This window comes from Macaca mulatta, chromosome 6 (assembly GCF_049350105.2).
Source record: "Macaca mulatta isolate MMU2019108-1 chromosome 6, T2T-MMU8v2.0, whole genome shotgun sequence".
NCBI classification, from domain to species: domain Eukaryota; kingdom Metazoa; phylum Chordata; class Mammalia; order Primates; family Cercopithecidae; genus Macaca; species Macaca mulatta.
The window spans coordinates 167,215,460-167,231,330 of record NC_133411.1 but is presented as its reverse complement, the minus strand read 5'-3'; the positions used below and the strand labels follow the sequence as shown (position 1 = coordinate 167,231,330).

Here is a 15,871-nt window from a genome sequence, read left to right as displayed (position 1 = left end):
TAAGTACTAGCATTGCTCTAGGATGCAAGATGAGGAAACTGAGGATCAGAGATGTTAAGATACTTGCCTGACAATTGCACAACAAGTAGGTCGCTGAGTTGAGATTGGAAACAAAATTTGTCAAATTCTGGAGCTTGAGCACTCACACTCCAGGCCATTCTACATGGCAAAAGCACTCCAGCGTAATTCAGAAAAAACCATCACTCAACTCCATTGAACACTAGATGAAAAACATCAAATGGGAGCACACGTGTGCCAAAAAAAAAAAAACCACTTCTGGCCCTAAACAACCTCCTATTTTCCCCAGTCAGTACATTTTCAATCCCATGTCTCAGATGAGAGCCTACAGGGAAAGAAGGTAAGTAGAGAGGTTTGGGGCGGACACAGCCTGAAACATCCTGAACACTCTACAGATCAGCACGTGGCTCCTTCTGCTTGAGTTCATTCCAAACAAATCCATTAAAGGCACCATCTTAATGAATATTTTATACAGTTATGACATAGTGAGTTCCATTTAGGAGGGGCTCGTACTAAAGGCTGAGACAATGAACTACTCAAATAGCCAACTAATCAGCAAGGCCAATAGAAATCTGGTCGGGGGCACAATAGTTTCACAGAAAGAAAAAAAAATGAAAGCCATATACTCTCTTCTTACTGGTTTAAGATTTAAAAACAAACAAACAAACCAACCCTACCTACCATGTTCAAACACTGCCAGCCACTAGGAAAAGTCAGCTGTTTGAGTAATCCATTTGTTTTCCTTGGCCCCCTCATGACTTCTGAAGAAAGTCAACGTACAATTTGCTTGTTTTTGTTAAATAAGGTTCTATCTTCGAGATCTTAGTAAACATGCTCGTACTCACACTCAAACACACACACATGCCTTAACCTACTTCCCCTAGAAACAAACTGGAGACAAGGAGAGAATCCCCAGGGACAAATTCAATGATACCCCAGGTACTGTTTCCCCAAGTCTTGCCCCTGACGCAGGAGAACCTGGTGTGATTCAAGGACTTTGGAGGAGAAAAAGGCTGATCCTACAACCCAGAGAGCAAATCGGTGGCCTGGGTGTCAGTGCACTCTGTGGATGGATTCTGTTTGCTCTGCCAGCCTTGACTTGCCTACTGATTTTTTTGTTGTTGTTTTATTTGAGACGCGGTTTGACTCTTATTGCCCAGGCTGGAGTGCAATGACACAATCTTGGCTCACTGCAACATCTGCCTCCCAGGTGCAAGTGATTCTCCTGCCTCAGGCTTCCAAGTAGCTGGGATTACAGGTGCCCGCCACCACGCCTGGCTAATTTTTTGTATTTTTAGTAGAGACAGGGTTTCTCCATATTGGCCAGGCTGGTCTCAAACTCCTGACCTCAGGTAATCCACCCATCTTGGCCTCCCAAAGTGCTGGGACTACAGGTGTGAGCCACTATGCCCGGCCTTGCCTATGGTTTTTAAGAAATTTGAATTCATTGTTACCATTTAAAAATGTAGAGATTTCACAAACTTTTCCAGGTTTCTGAGTTCTCTTGAAAGACGAAGAGAGCTGACTGACATCACAGAGCCTAATTTCTGTACAGCCACAGTCAGCTGGAGCCAAGTTGTAGCTGGGAGAAGAGCTGGGATCCTCAGTTCCCAACCTCCACAGTGTTTCCCCAAACAGAAACACAGGATCCACTGGCATTTGTCACTACCCTGATGTGGCTGTTTTCCTGAGTTAAAAGGAGAGCAAGGTATTTTTTTTATATCCACATCTCTATCTAAAGTGGGAAAGTGAATGGCAGATTAGGATAAGCAGGTATTTAAAGAAAAAGGAGAAGAAACCATAAGCCTAATTCTGTGTGGGAATAAAGACTATGCATTTATGTTTCGCTTAAAGTGAGGTTCTCACCTGGTCCCTGTGGGCATTTGAGATTGACACCCTGGTCTAAAGTTACTGAGGATGTCTGGAAATGGGTCTTTAGGCTCTGTTTTCATTCCCACAGTTCCAGGTGGCGTTCTTAGTATTTGGCCCAGTGCCAGGCATATAGGACATGTACTGAAAAATAAAATGCATAATGAACTAAAATTACATTGCACCCTTTTCCCCTCTTCATTTGAACAGATTTCTGGGCACCACCTACCCCACGGTACCATCCTCCTTTCTTGCTGATTTAAGAATCCTTTTAGAGCCTTTTTGGCTGTCTATACAGCTTTATTTCAGGACCAATCAGACTGGAAAGAGCTTGATAATGGGATCACATAGAGACTTTAGTGACTGGTTTGATAAAGTATTCACTTGGAGACCAGTCAAACTTAGATTTAAATTCCAACTTTGCCACTTACTGTCTTAGCCTGGATTTCCCAAGAGCAGGGCCTGAGATAAAGATGTGTGTGGAGGCTTATTAAGGAACGTGATCCTTGGAATAAGGGGCGGGGAAGTAAAGAGCTAAGGAGGAAAAAGCAATGCAAGGAAGCCTGAACTGCTGCAGGTAATTGGTTTCCTCATTCAAGAGCTTCCGAGGAGCCTTCTGGAATGTGTCCCAGATCCATCGGCCAGCAACAATGGCCTTTATCAGCTCCTGCCCACAGACTCAGGGTATATCAATATCCCCATGCAACCAAAGGAAGCCAGATAAAGTGGCAAGGCCAAGAAGATGTGAGGTGCTATGCAAAAGATGTCCTATACAATGACCTTGGTCAAATTACTTCATGTCTCAAAACCTCAGTTTCTCCATCTGTAAAAGGAGATAACATTAGTGCTTCCCTTTTAGAGATGAAGGGAGGAGGTAATGAAATAATCCATGTAACGCCTAATAAAATGCATAGCACAAAGCACAGATTAATAAATGGCAATTTCTAATATTCTAAGAACTGTGCATCTTAGAGGACTTTATCTGAGAGCTTACAGCAAAAATCAATGAAAGTGAACAATAGTAATTACAATCTCAGCATTCACCTAACAAGAGATGGCAAACTAGCTGCTACTAAGCCAATTCTGTCTCATAAATGTGTTCTTTTGTGCCCCCCCATGCTATATATACATTTATTACATATAATATATGCAAAACATATATGTTTAACAGAAATTGATTTTTTGCCAACACTTAAAATTCATTAAATTTCACATAAAATAAGATTTCTAGCTTAACCTTGACAAATAGAAAGATTTGGCCCCACCGGGCTAGTATTCCCACAGCCAGCTAGAGTTGAGTGGTGGTGACCCTTTCAGATGGGGCACATCTTCTCCAATTACCCACCATCCCTCCGTGTCCGCTTCACCCATTCACAACCTGTCTGCCCCCGTGGACATTTGCATTTGAAACCCCTCATCCGATCTTTAACCTAGAAAAGCAGGGTCCCTGGAAACTCAGCCAGGACACAGGAGAGAAAATGCCTGGAAACAACAAGGCTTTGTTTTCCAGTAAGAAAGCAGAAGAGCCACCCGAGGGCCAGGGCTGTGGAACTCAATGTCCCTGTGATGGAGAGCTAAGTGGATCCTGCTGAGGTGAGAGTGTGTGGTTCCAGCGAGGCTGGCTATTACCAACCTGAGGCTGAGGTCACCCCAGCTGCTCCTGGCGCCTGCAACTCTGTTTATTTCATTCTGGTTCATACCAGAGATTTATTTTTATGAACAGTGAACATTTTTTGTAACATTCCCTCATTTAACCTTCATTATCAAAGTCTCTGCCCAAAGCCCATATAAGCACCATTATTGCCCATATAACATTTTCTAACATCAACCATTTAAGGCATTTTTTCCCATTTTTATTTATTTCTCTTCTGTTACATTTCATTTGAAATGTGCATGGGGGAGAATGTATCTTGTTTTTATGTTGTCTCATACAGACCATAAGCCCTAATGGTGGGGGCTGCCTATTTTGGAGGTTAATAAGCAATGGGGACATTCATCATATGGAACAAACAACCAGGATATGCTGGCCTCTTAAAAAAGGACTAGAAAGGAGTTGTGCATGACTGAGGAAATTGAAAGGAAAATAATGCAGCTTCTTTGTGTCTTCTGAAAGCCAAGAAAACAAGAAGCATGGTGGCTCCAGAGCAGGAAGCTGGGACAATTAGGAGCACAGTGGTGTAGGCTTGCTCCTCAGATCACCCATTAATAAGCAGATTCTCCATGGAGGGTGACGGTATGCTGTGTATCCCTGAATCCTCCATACCTGGCCAGTGTCTGGTGCATGGTGGATAATTAAACAGTTTATACTATGGATCTTAGAAACTCAAATGACATAAGAAAAATTGGTAATATATTGGCTCACATAGTTGGAAAGTTCAAGTTTTTCGGGCATAGCTGTATGCAAAAACTAAAATAGTGTCTGCTGTGAGCTGAATGTGTCCCCCAAAATCCATGTATCGAAATGTAATCCGCATTGTGGTATTAAGAGGTAGGGCATCATGAGGGCCCTGCTCTCATGAATGGATTAGTGCCTTATCGAAGGGCCAGAGGCAACTATCTTAGGCCTTTTTTTACTCTTCTGTTCTTTGGCCATGAAGGGACATAGATTTTGTCTCCTTTTTGCCCTTTTGCCATGTGAGGGTGCCACCATGAGGAGACACCATGGTGGACACCAGGCCCTCATCAAACGCCAAATCTTCCGGCACTTTGGTCTTGGACATCCGGGCCTTTGGAACTGTGAGAAATAAAATCCTATTGTTTAGAAATTACCCAGGCTCAGGTATTTTGCTATAAAAGCAAAAACAGACAAAGGCGGTGTCTTTAGCTTCTCTGTCTCTGTATCTCTTCTGAATATTCACTCTTCCTTTCTTTCTGTTGATTTTACTTTAAGCAGGCTTTCTTCTTTGGGTAGTCAGATGTCCATCAAGAAGCTCTTACGCTTACATTTCTACAAATTCAATAACTCCAATGATAGTGGAAGGAAGGAAAGAAGGAAGGGAGGAAAAAAGAAAGTAAGAAGGAGAGGGAAAGAGTAAGTCTTTTTTCCAGCATTTTCATTAAAGGTCCTCATATCAATCATCTCAATAGCCCAGTTTGGATCCTTGAACAAATGACTGTGGTCCGAGGTAAAGAAATGCATTCATTCGAAGTTAAGTCAAAGGCTAGCCTACCCTCCCCACAGGGGCTGACACTGGAAAAGATGAAAAGGTGGAACGCGTTCTGTGTGGGCATAAGCAGCAGACCCACACCACAGAAAGGGTGGATGACATGACTGTACAAAGACAACAGCCAGCTAGGAAACCGTGCAAAGTCCAATTAATTCATTGCCACAAAACATGTACTGCCTCTTACTACGTGTTAAGATGGTGCTAAGGTCTGAGAATGCAAAGTTGCAAAGCCATTCACAATGATCTTGACAAACTTAACACCTGGTAGAGGACACAGCTAACAAATCTTTAGGAACCCCTGTGCTGGAAAAAGCAGTGGAAGTATGTGCAAGGTGGAAGGGCACTTCATCTGTTGGGAATTCTGGGAGCCAGTGTGGAACATATGCCTCCAAATTATTAAGCAAGCAATGGTGGGGGCTAATGGTGAGGAAACCGGGGTACTTACATACAAATTATGTTGATCATTGGCTAAGGGCTGCTGGAGGATAAGGGTGTAACTTCCCAGGCATTTCTGGCCTGCCATATGTGTGGACACAGGGGGCTTCCAAGGTTCCTAGGGGAGGGGAGGGAAAGGGAGGGGAGGGAAGGGGAAGGGAGGGGAGGGGGAAATTGGACCAGCAAATCTCTGAGGACCTAACCAACTCTAAAATCCTAAGAGGCAAGATTTAGTCTAGCAATCTGTATTTTATACTTCCACACTGGTTTATCTCAATTTTAAAGCAATCTAAAAATGCATGGTAAATGGATATGTGGTAGGAGGTGGAGGCAGCTGGAAGAGTGAGACAGTCAACGATTTTGCAGTAGAAAATCCAGGACTCCACACAAAAATGTATTCATCATAACAGCCTAACTTGTTTATAAAGGATCTGTTTACTTTTAACCCTACAATCTTGGCTTCTGCACTTGCAGGATAAAATAATTACAGACTATGGGCCATGGTAAGAGGACCCTCAAGGTTGTGGTTTCATGGAACAGATGAAGGTCACTAAGGCCACAGGATGGTTATGCTCCTGACCAAGTGCTCTTCCTTTTGTGCACAGCCAGTGTCAGAAACCAAGAGGTGGATGTAGTAAACCAGGCTTCATCGAGAAAATTAATTTCTTTTCTCCATCTAAGGGCTTAATTCCACATCACATTAGTACTTTCAAAGCTTCCACCCAACCCAATGAGGTTGGTTATATTTGCTTATATTATTTTTAGCATTTCCTACCTTTGGAAGTGTTTTACTGGCAGTTAAATAGACAGGACCCCAAAATATTATTGCAACAGGCCCACGGCTCCATGTGGCTACAGTTTCAGAGTAGGCCTCCCCATTCCAACAAAACCTTGTTCCCCAGAAATCTGCCCGTAAAACAAAAACTCCCTGTGAACTCACACTGGGCCCTGTTAGAGCATGTGAGTTCCCAAGGAGAGGTTTATCGTCTTCTCGTTTCCTAAGATGTGTTCTGATAAAATAGATTTCTCTAGTTTTGTGCCTTCCCTTATATATGAATTGTGTTGATCACTGACTAAGGGCTGCTGGAGGATTCTTTTTACATTCCATAGAGCACCACTATTGTTGCTTCTAAAGGAAGCTCAAGAATTGCATTTAATTGCAAAAGATGAAGCATTTAAAGTGGGAAGTCTGGGAATGATTTTAAAAGTCCCATAAAAAGACATTAGTATGTCTTTATTAGTCATATTAGTGTTCCTATTTTATTACTCACATTAGTGTTCCTATTTTACAGATTAGGAAACTGATTACATCTTCTTTTTAAAAAATATTATACAGAAAAAATGTTAAAAATAACCATTCTAACTACTACATCTGTGACTGCTGCTACTACGATTAATATTAACAATGCAGTTAAACATGAACAATTTAATTATTCATTAATAATCTATCATGGCTGGCAGTGGCTCATGCCTGTAATCCCAGCACTTTGGGAGGCCAAGGCGGGTGGATCACCTGAGGTCAGGAGTTCGAGACCGGCCTGGCCAACATGGTGAAACCCTGTCTCTACTAAAAATACAAAAATAGCTGGACATGGTGGCATATGCCTGTAATCCCATCTACTAAGGAGGCTGAAGCTGGAGAATCCCTTGAACCCAGGAGGCAGGGGTTGCAGTGAGCTGAGATGGCACCACTTCACTCCAGCTTGGGTGACTCCATCTCAAAAAATAATAATAATAATCAATCATTAATTAGTTAATATAATCATTAGTTTATGGAAGCATTATTAAACACTCAAAGTTCAACATAGTGCTAGACATTATCGATAAAAATAAGAGAAACAAGCAATTACAGTCAGATATTTCCAAACAGTATTAGGGCATAAGACAGTACCTTGGGAACAACTGCATGCAGTGAGTTTCCTTAAGCAAAATACTATCATTGCTCAATAGTATATACCTAGAATGAAAAACAGAGGAAATAAAAACATGGGATTCTCAACTAAATTCTTCCTCAATTTTGACATGTGTTTAAAATGCACAAATAAAATTTTTAGAAAGCCTCAGAATAAAAGTGATATGCATGTGTCAAGCACTTATGTTAATAGAACTTCATAAGAAAGAGTTGCTTTTTTTAAAAGCAGCAGTAATAATAGCTTAACTTTTGTTTTTACTTTCTTTTAATTAGGTGTGAGTACTAATTTGGGGATACTGTTTGCTGATATTACAAATAAAGTATCTAAAATAAACGCGTACACAATCATTTTCCAGGCCTTAAAGACATACTGATGTTGCCCCGAGTCTTGTTTTAGACACTGTCATGCCATTACTTTTACTACATAAAATATGAAAATTTATTCATCTAAAAGGAGCAATATCCTTGACACGTCAAGAGCTTTTACAAACTAATAAGAACAAGGTTAATAAACAGCACAACAAGAATAACAATAAAACAACCTAATATAAATTAGACTAACATACAACTCAAGAGAAAACAGGAAGAAGACATGAAAACAATTTACGATAAAATACTTTGGCTTGTAAAATGTATGGCAAAATGTTAACCTAATTTAAATCAAGCAGTAAGACACCATCAGTTAAAGTTTGAAAGACATTGTCAGGGAACGTGTATTTCATTGGCCCCTAGTTTATAATAAACATTGCAGGTAACTCAAATGTTGGTCTCAATGCTCTTCATAAAGATTTCAATTGTTTTTCCCCTTTATTCTTCTTTTATCCCCAGGCTGTGATTTTTCTCAGTTTGGCCTTTTCATATTTTCCCTCCAGCAACAATGTTGGCTATGTCTGCACAGAATTTCTAATCCACAGAGGTTACTCGAAATATTTTGGAGGTTGTGTATGCAGCATCAGAGAAAAAAAGTCCCGTGCATCTGAATCACAATTTACACCTAAGGGCTCATTAACATTAAGAAGCCCTTAGGTGCAAACGCTGTATTTCCAAAGTTATCAACATTTTTTTAAAAAGAGCTGCCCAGATGAAATTGGCAAAGCTATCATTTGCTGCTAAACATCAGTCAACCAGGGAAAACAAGAGGAAGAAACCATTTAAATAAGTGTTATTCTTAATTTGGGTACGTTTTTAATTTTTGAAAAATATGGGTTATCTTATCTATAAAATTAACCAATATTACCTTCTTAAATTTGAATGTAAACATTTAAATGTAAATAATACTTATTAATAATCATGCACATGCCTTATCACATTTAATTATTATAATAACCCTATGACATAGGTACTAGTATTAATTATTCCCAATTTACAGATGAAAAAGCTAATGTTTACAGAAATTAAAGAATTTGCCCAAAATCACAAGACTAGTAAGTAGCAGAGCTGTGCTTTTTGAAATCCAGTTTCTTAAGTACTCTACTATTCTACCTAAAATCTCTTGCTCTGCCCAGAAAATAATTTTGTTTTGCCTCATACTGAGGATCAGCATACATTTTCATAGAGATAACTTTCCTTTCTCAGAATCTACTGCCCCTTTGAGTGAGACTGGAATTTGGTGATATTTACAGAGGGCAAAGGGCACCTTCTCTGTGCTTTCCTTACTTCTAAGTTCTCCCAATGGACTAGCTCCAGACACTTCTCTTGGTTGGACACGATCCAAAATGTTCTTTTTTGCTTCTGCTTCTAGAAGGCTAATCATCCCAAATCATTAATCAAAATCCCCTGTAAAAATTAGTAATAGATTAAGTCCCATGGTATCATCAGAGGTTTGAATAAGACCACAGGGAAAGAGCTAATGTCTCCTATATGCAAAGACTTCTTCACAGATATTTGCTATAGGATCTAAGGATACACAATAAAAGCAATCATGGGGAAATAAATTTCAACTCCACTTGAATGAGCTTATTTCAGCCGGGCACGGTGGCTCACGCCTGTAATCCCAGCACTTTGGGAAGCTGAGGCAGGCGGATCACGAGGTCAAGAGATTGGGACCATCCTGGCTAACATGGTGAAACCCCATCTCTACTAAAAATAAAAAAAAAAAAAAAATTAGCCGGGTGTGGTGGTGGGCCCCTGTAGTCCCAGCTACTCGGGAGGCTGAGGCAGGAGAATGGTGTGAATCCGGAGGCGGAGCTTGCAGTGAGCCAAGATCACACCACTGCACTCCAACCTGGGCGACAGGGAGAGACTCTGTCTCAAAAATGAAAATAAAAAATAAATTAGAGTTTTCTCAGGAAAAAGTGAGATCCTCTGTTACTGGAGTGATGCAAGTGGAGAATGAATAACTACGTGGCAGAAATATAAAGGAGTCTCAAATCTCAGGTGAAGAGTTAGGTTAGTTAAGTTTTCAACTTTGCTTCTTGATACATTGGAAGGTCCATAATCACTCATATGGGGCTATCACAGGTAATTTATTACTACTAACACAGAACATATTTTGATTAATTTTAAAATCATATAAATTAAAGTGGATCTGTATTAGTTCCTTGATTACAAGCAAGAGAAACTATTGGATGGGTATGGAATAGCTCAGATAATTAAAATTTAAAAATCACATATACCCAGAAACCATATTATTTTTATAGTGAGTAAACTTGCCTGACCTACATCCATGGGAGGTTCTTATCCTTGTCTACATTATCCCTCCTGTGTGTTGTGACAGAGTGAAAGTGGAGGATCAGTGTATGTTTGGTTTTTAAGATTTCTTCCAAGCCTCAGATGCTGTGATTCTGTGGTTCTGTAGGGTGGGGGAACAATAACACAGAGCAGAACTGTTCCAGCCTCAGATCCATACTGGGTTTTGTGTGAGCGCAATTAACTGGCCACGTTGGTAAGGCTAAGTCTCTGCAATTTATGGTACCAGAAGGACAGGCCACCCCTTTGGGTTCCCTCTGAGAGAGTTGCAAGGGATAAAATAATGGAGTTACTTTGTTTCTAGAATAAACCAGGCTATCTGTGTGAGACTCAAGCAGTGAAATCTGGGGAGAGAAACAGAAGGAAGAGAAAGAGAAAGATCTTTACCCTAACACTGATAGAAGGGTTTACTCACCCACAAAAGTACATGAAATAAGGATTGATCTGAGGAAATTATCTTAGACAGCATGAGATGTTGAGATGTGTGTGTGTGTATGTATGTGTGTATATATTTGTGTGCATGTGAGGAAAGACGAGAAAATCTAGTTTAAAAAATCAAGCATTTTGAAGAAAATGTTTGTCTTTGCTCTTCATGGAGTTTTATGTGACTTAGATTATTTTCACATTAATTTTCTTTCATTCAACAAATACATACTGAGCACAAAGTATGTTCCAGGCTCTGGATTTAACTAAAATTAACATATAAATCTCATTCTTGCTTATTCAGTTCCTCAAAAAACCTAGTGAAGGCCACCTTTGCCTCATGAGAGTTACCTATGCAGTGACCATACATTCCAGCTTGCCTGGGGCAATCCTGCTTTACACATGTGGTCCTAACATACTTATTTAAAAGAGCCTCTTTCACCCTCAAAAGTGGTTGAATGAATTTCCAGCTTCTATCCCAGGGTGTAGAGAGCTAAGAGTGCTGCTCACAGTTACAAAAATTAAAATAAAAGAGCCAGACTAACTTCAAATTCATGAAATTTAAAAAATCCACTGGAGAACTAAAGTAGCAAAGTCTGGCCCAAAATCTAGACAGACAACAAGAGGAGAGATGTGAGCACATGCTTACATAGGGAAGAGAACCATCCGTCCACACACCTAAGATCCTGGAATGGGGTTTATGTTTATGTTTATGACTGAGGATTCATGAGAACAATTGAGATCACATCCCCACATTCAATCGTCACTAAGCTGGTATGCTTCAGATAAAATATAAGAGAAGGATACTGCTATTTTGAAAAGAACAGGTGAGAAATAAGCATGTAAAAAAAATGCTTTATGAGGCACAAAGGGAAGACCTAGAATTCAGAATTGAACACAAATTTCTCTGTTTTGCTCTAAAACCACAGGTATATCTACAGTAATTTAAAGCCCATGACACTCTGAGGGTAACCACAGTAACAACAAAAAAAATCTAAATGCAGCCAAATCACTAATATACCTCAAACTCCCATACTTAAAGCTTAGCAGAGGAAAAGACATGCCCCATGTAAGTTTAAAAATCTACTTATTTCAGTCTCTACTGTACTACACAAGATGTCCAGTTTTCAAATAACAACAACAAAAAAATCACAAAGCATGCAAGAAGGCAAGAAAACCACATTTAGCAATTGTCAAAACCAGACTCAGAAATGGCACAGGTGTTGGCAATATATGACAGAGAATTAAAAAGAACAGTGATTAATATGCTAAAAGCTCTAAAGTAAAAGGTGGACAAGCATGCAAAATTAGATGAGTAATTTCAGTAGAGAAATGAAACTACATGAAAGAATCAAGTAAAAAGAGTACAAAAGGAAAACACAGGAGGAGCAGCAAAGAATGTCTTCAGCAGATTCAAAAGCAGACAACACAGCTGATGAAAGAATTGGTGAACTGGAAGACAGGTCAATAGGATTATCCAAATTGAAACAAAAAGAGAAAAATGAATGAGGAGGGGAATAAAAGCACACACACACAGTGTAAACACCCAGAGAAGAACTCTATTTATTTATTGTAAAAACAAACAAACAACAACAAAAAAAAAACAGAACCAAACATTCAAGATCTGTGAGACAACACAAATCACTCTAAAATACACACAATTGTAATCTCAGGAAGGGGAAGAAAAAGACAAGGGAAGAGAAGAAATATTTGAAGAGATAATGGCTGAAAATTATTTTTTTAAATCTCACTTATCTAGGAACTTAATATTTAAATTGCTGTAAACAAAAAAGAGAAAATATTAAAGATAACTAGAGAAAATAAGATATTATATACAGAGGAACAAAGGTAAGAATTACAGCATACATCTCATCTTATATCATGCTAGCCAGAAGACAATGGAGTGATATTTTTAAAGCACTGTACAGCACTGATAGAAAAACAGCTGTCATCCCAGAATTCTATATCTACAGAAAATACCTTTTAAAAATGAAGGAGAAATAAAGACTTTCTGAGCAAACAAAAACTGAATTTTATTGGAGCATATCTTTTTACTAGAAATGTTAAAAGATATTCTTTAGACAGAACGTTTTGAGTGGATACTGTTAAGCTAAAGTCAGAAAAATCTAAACAAATTCTGTACTCTGGCTGGTAAATCTGTTTAACATAAGGGTATGGTTTAGAAATTCTATGGAATGAGTAGATAGACACAGGTAAAGGCTAGGGAAATAAATATAGATGTGTACGTATGTATGAGTTAGTACAACATATATATATATATATATATCTCCTAACAATATCCACTGAGGGGACCTAGAAACAGTGACACTTTGACACTTCAGTAGCCATAATTATACCTTGTACCCAGACCTTGGCTTTTTAAATTCTCTAATAAAAGGAACCAGGCTTCTTGAAGAACTGCAATACTTTCTGGATTGGGGTAGGGGAAAATACACATTGAGCCTGAAGTATCTTTGTGGTGCAAGAAAGTAAGGAAGTTCTTACAAATTTTTCTTTTAATGGAGGCATACTGGAAGGACACAGGAGGCAACTTGAAAACACTACCAATGGCTAAAATTGGAACGATCCAGCAACAAAATAAATAATTATAATAGTGGATTATAATCCAAAGAAGAAAAACAAAACAGGAGCTAATACTGAATAAATAACTGAATAAATAAATGAGAAATGACTACATTTTCTTATAGAATTCTAACTAATAATGTAAAAAGAATGAGAGAAATAGAAGATCACCGTTAGAACTTCACCATAATAATTGTAGCAGACAAGACCCACCAAAGGATAATTAAGTTGGTGAATGAAAGTTTACACAGAAATAAAATATCTGCATGAACTCAGACTATATTCCCAAAAATATTTAGTAATTTTTGAGGGAAGAAATAGTAAATTTACAGTAGAGAGTCCAGGCAGACAGCCAGGTGATCAATGTTAGCTAAGTCAGGGTTAACATTACTAGTAACATATATTGATGTCATGTGTCCCCTAGGGCACTTCTTCTCTGTTGTAGCCTTCTCAACAATGTATAACCTCTATATAATCAAGGGGAAAACCTGAGACAAACCCAAATTGCAGAGCATTCTACAGAATAACTAACTAGCGCTCTTGAAAAGTGTTAAGGTCATGACAGACAAGGAAAGATGAAGGAGCTGTCACAGAATGGAAGTGAATAAGGAAATGTAAAACTAAAGGTAATGTGAGATCCTGGAACAGAAAAAGAACATTATTGGAAAAATTAGTAAAATCCAGATAAGTTCTATATACTTAACAGTATTGAACGAAAAATAAGCTGCTAGCATAAGTGTATACTACATGAACGTTATATGTACTATTTTGGTAACTCTTCTCTAACTCTAAAATTATTTCAAAATATAAATTAGTTTTTCAAAAGTTAACAATTACTTATATAGTTACTCTAGTTAGCAGTTATATCTGGAAAGAACATCCTTATTCCCTGTAACTAATGTAACATCCTCCTATACCAGAAGGTTGTCGTTTTAAAAAATGACTCTTTAACCAATCATTTTCTACTTATTTGCCCTCACTGGTTCTCTGGATCTTACCATTGTTCATGAATCCATTGGTCTTTCCTAAGGGTAAAAAACAAGAGAGATGGGACACGGTGGCTCACATCTGTAATCCCAGCACTGTGTGAGGCCAAAGTGGGTGGATTGCTTGAGCCCAGCAGCTTGAGACTAGCCTGAGCAACATGGCAAAACCCTGTTTCTACAAAAAATGCCAAAATTAGCTGGGCGGGGTCATGTGCACCAGGAGTCCCAGCTACTCATGAGGCTGAGGTGGGAGGATGGCTTGAGCCCCGGAGGCAGAGGTTACAGTAAGCTTAGATCACACCACTGCACTCCAGCCTGGGTGACCAGAATAACACCCTGTATTTAAAAAAAAAAAAAAAAAGAGAGAGAGCAAGAGAAATCATTCAAATCATTCAAACGGTAAAGAAAACACAGAGTATTCTGCTGGCTGAAAAATCTCAAGCAGGGCATGGTCCTATTTTTAATGTTTGTCATTCCTCACTTGCATATGTGTGTAGATCCATATGTATGTATGTATGTATGTATGTATGTATGTATGTATATACTTACGGCTATCTGGGCCTATTGAGACCCATGAATTGTTCTCTGATTAAATACTATTTCCTCAAAGAGGCATTTTGGGACTTTTTGATATCTGTGTTCAATGTACTGCTGCACTTGGACCTTTTTCAAATTCTGCTTGTAACAGTTTCCTTGTGGCAACAGAGGAATATTTGAGGGAATCATCGAGATAACCTCTCATGGCTTCCTCAATGAGTTTCAAGGAGAACAGCCCCAATCCCAGCTTCCAAATGGAGAAGGCAGGTCAAGGCACGTTGAGCTTCACAGAATCAAGCAATTTGGGAACTGTAGGGGTCCATATCCTGTCACCTTTCTTCCTAAAAGACTTGTGCTATACTATAAATTGTTCTCCTTGAACAGTATCTGAGTCAACATCCCATCAATTAAACTTGAGGAAAGAGGTTGTGTTGGGAGAAGAAAGGAAGAGATGCTTTTTATCACCAGGCTGGCTGGTAAAATGGAACTTGGCATGCGAGCAGGGAGGAGGCTCTCTGAGGCTGTTTCCTTGGCTACCGAAGGAGAGAGACACCTGACCATCTCTATGTCTTAGACATGTTGTTAGGGTAAAATGGAATAACTAAAGATAAAATGACATGAAAAAATGTAGACCAGGGTTTCCATTTAAACGTCAGGATTTTCTCTTGCCCTTTCTCTTCATTGCCCTCAGGATAAAATGAATACTCTTTGAAAGTGGTCAACAAAGCCCAACCAGCATCTCATCCCAGTCACTCTTCTCTTCATCCCTTATCAGCCACCCTGGATGGTCCCCCAAGCACGTTCCCACTTCATCACCTTTGTAAATACTCTCGCCGTTCCTGGAGCTGTGCTCTATGCTCTCATCCAGGCCGGACTCCCCTTCACCTGAGTGATTCCTACTTATCCTCTTGGTCACAACTTTGATGATGCTTCTTCTACAGAGCCTTTCCTGAACTCCACTTCTCCCAAATACCTAGAACGAAGTTTAATTGGTCTGTTTAACTACATACATCCCCTGCCAATTATAAATTACTCAAATGGAAGAATATGCCTTTTCCCTCTCACAGATATCTCTGGCTCCTAAAAGAGTCTAATACTCAATAAATGCTAGTTTACACCTACTACGTACTCACACAAATTAAAAACAAAAAAAAATTAAAAAAATAAAATAAATGTTATTGAAGGAATGAATAACTGACAAATGAATAAATGCATGCTTTCAATACAAGTTCCTTGATATAGGTCCTTTTATT

General features: G+C 39.1%; 1 long non-coding RNA gene across 2 annotated transcripts in view; it reads right to left on the bottom strand.

The window, feature by feature from the left end:
* LOC144341336 (uncharacterized) overlaps nucleotides 1–15,871 on the bottom strand; it is a 271,590-nt gene that overhangs the window by 89,458 nt on the left and 166,261 nt on the right. The window lies entirely within an intron of this gene.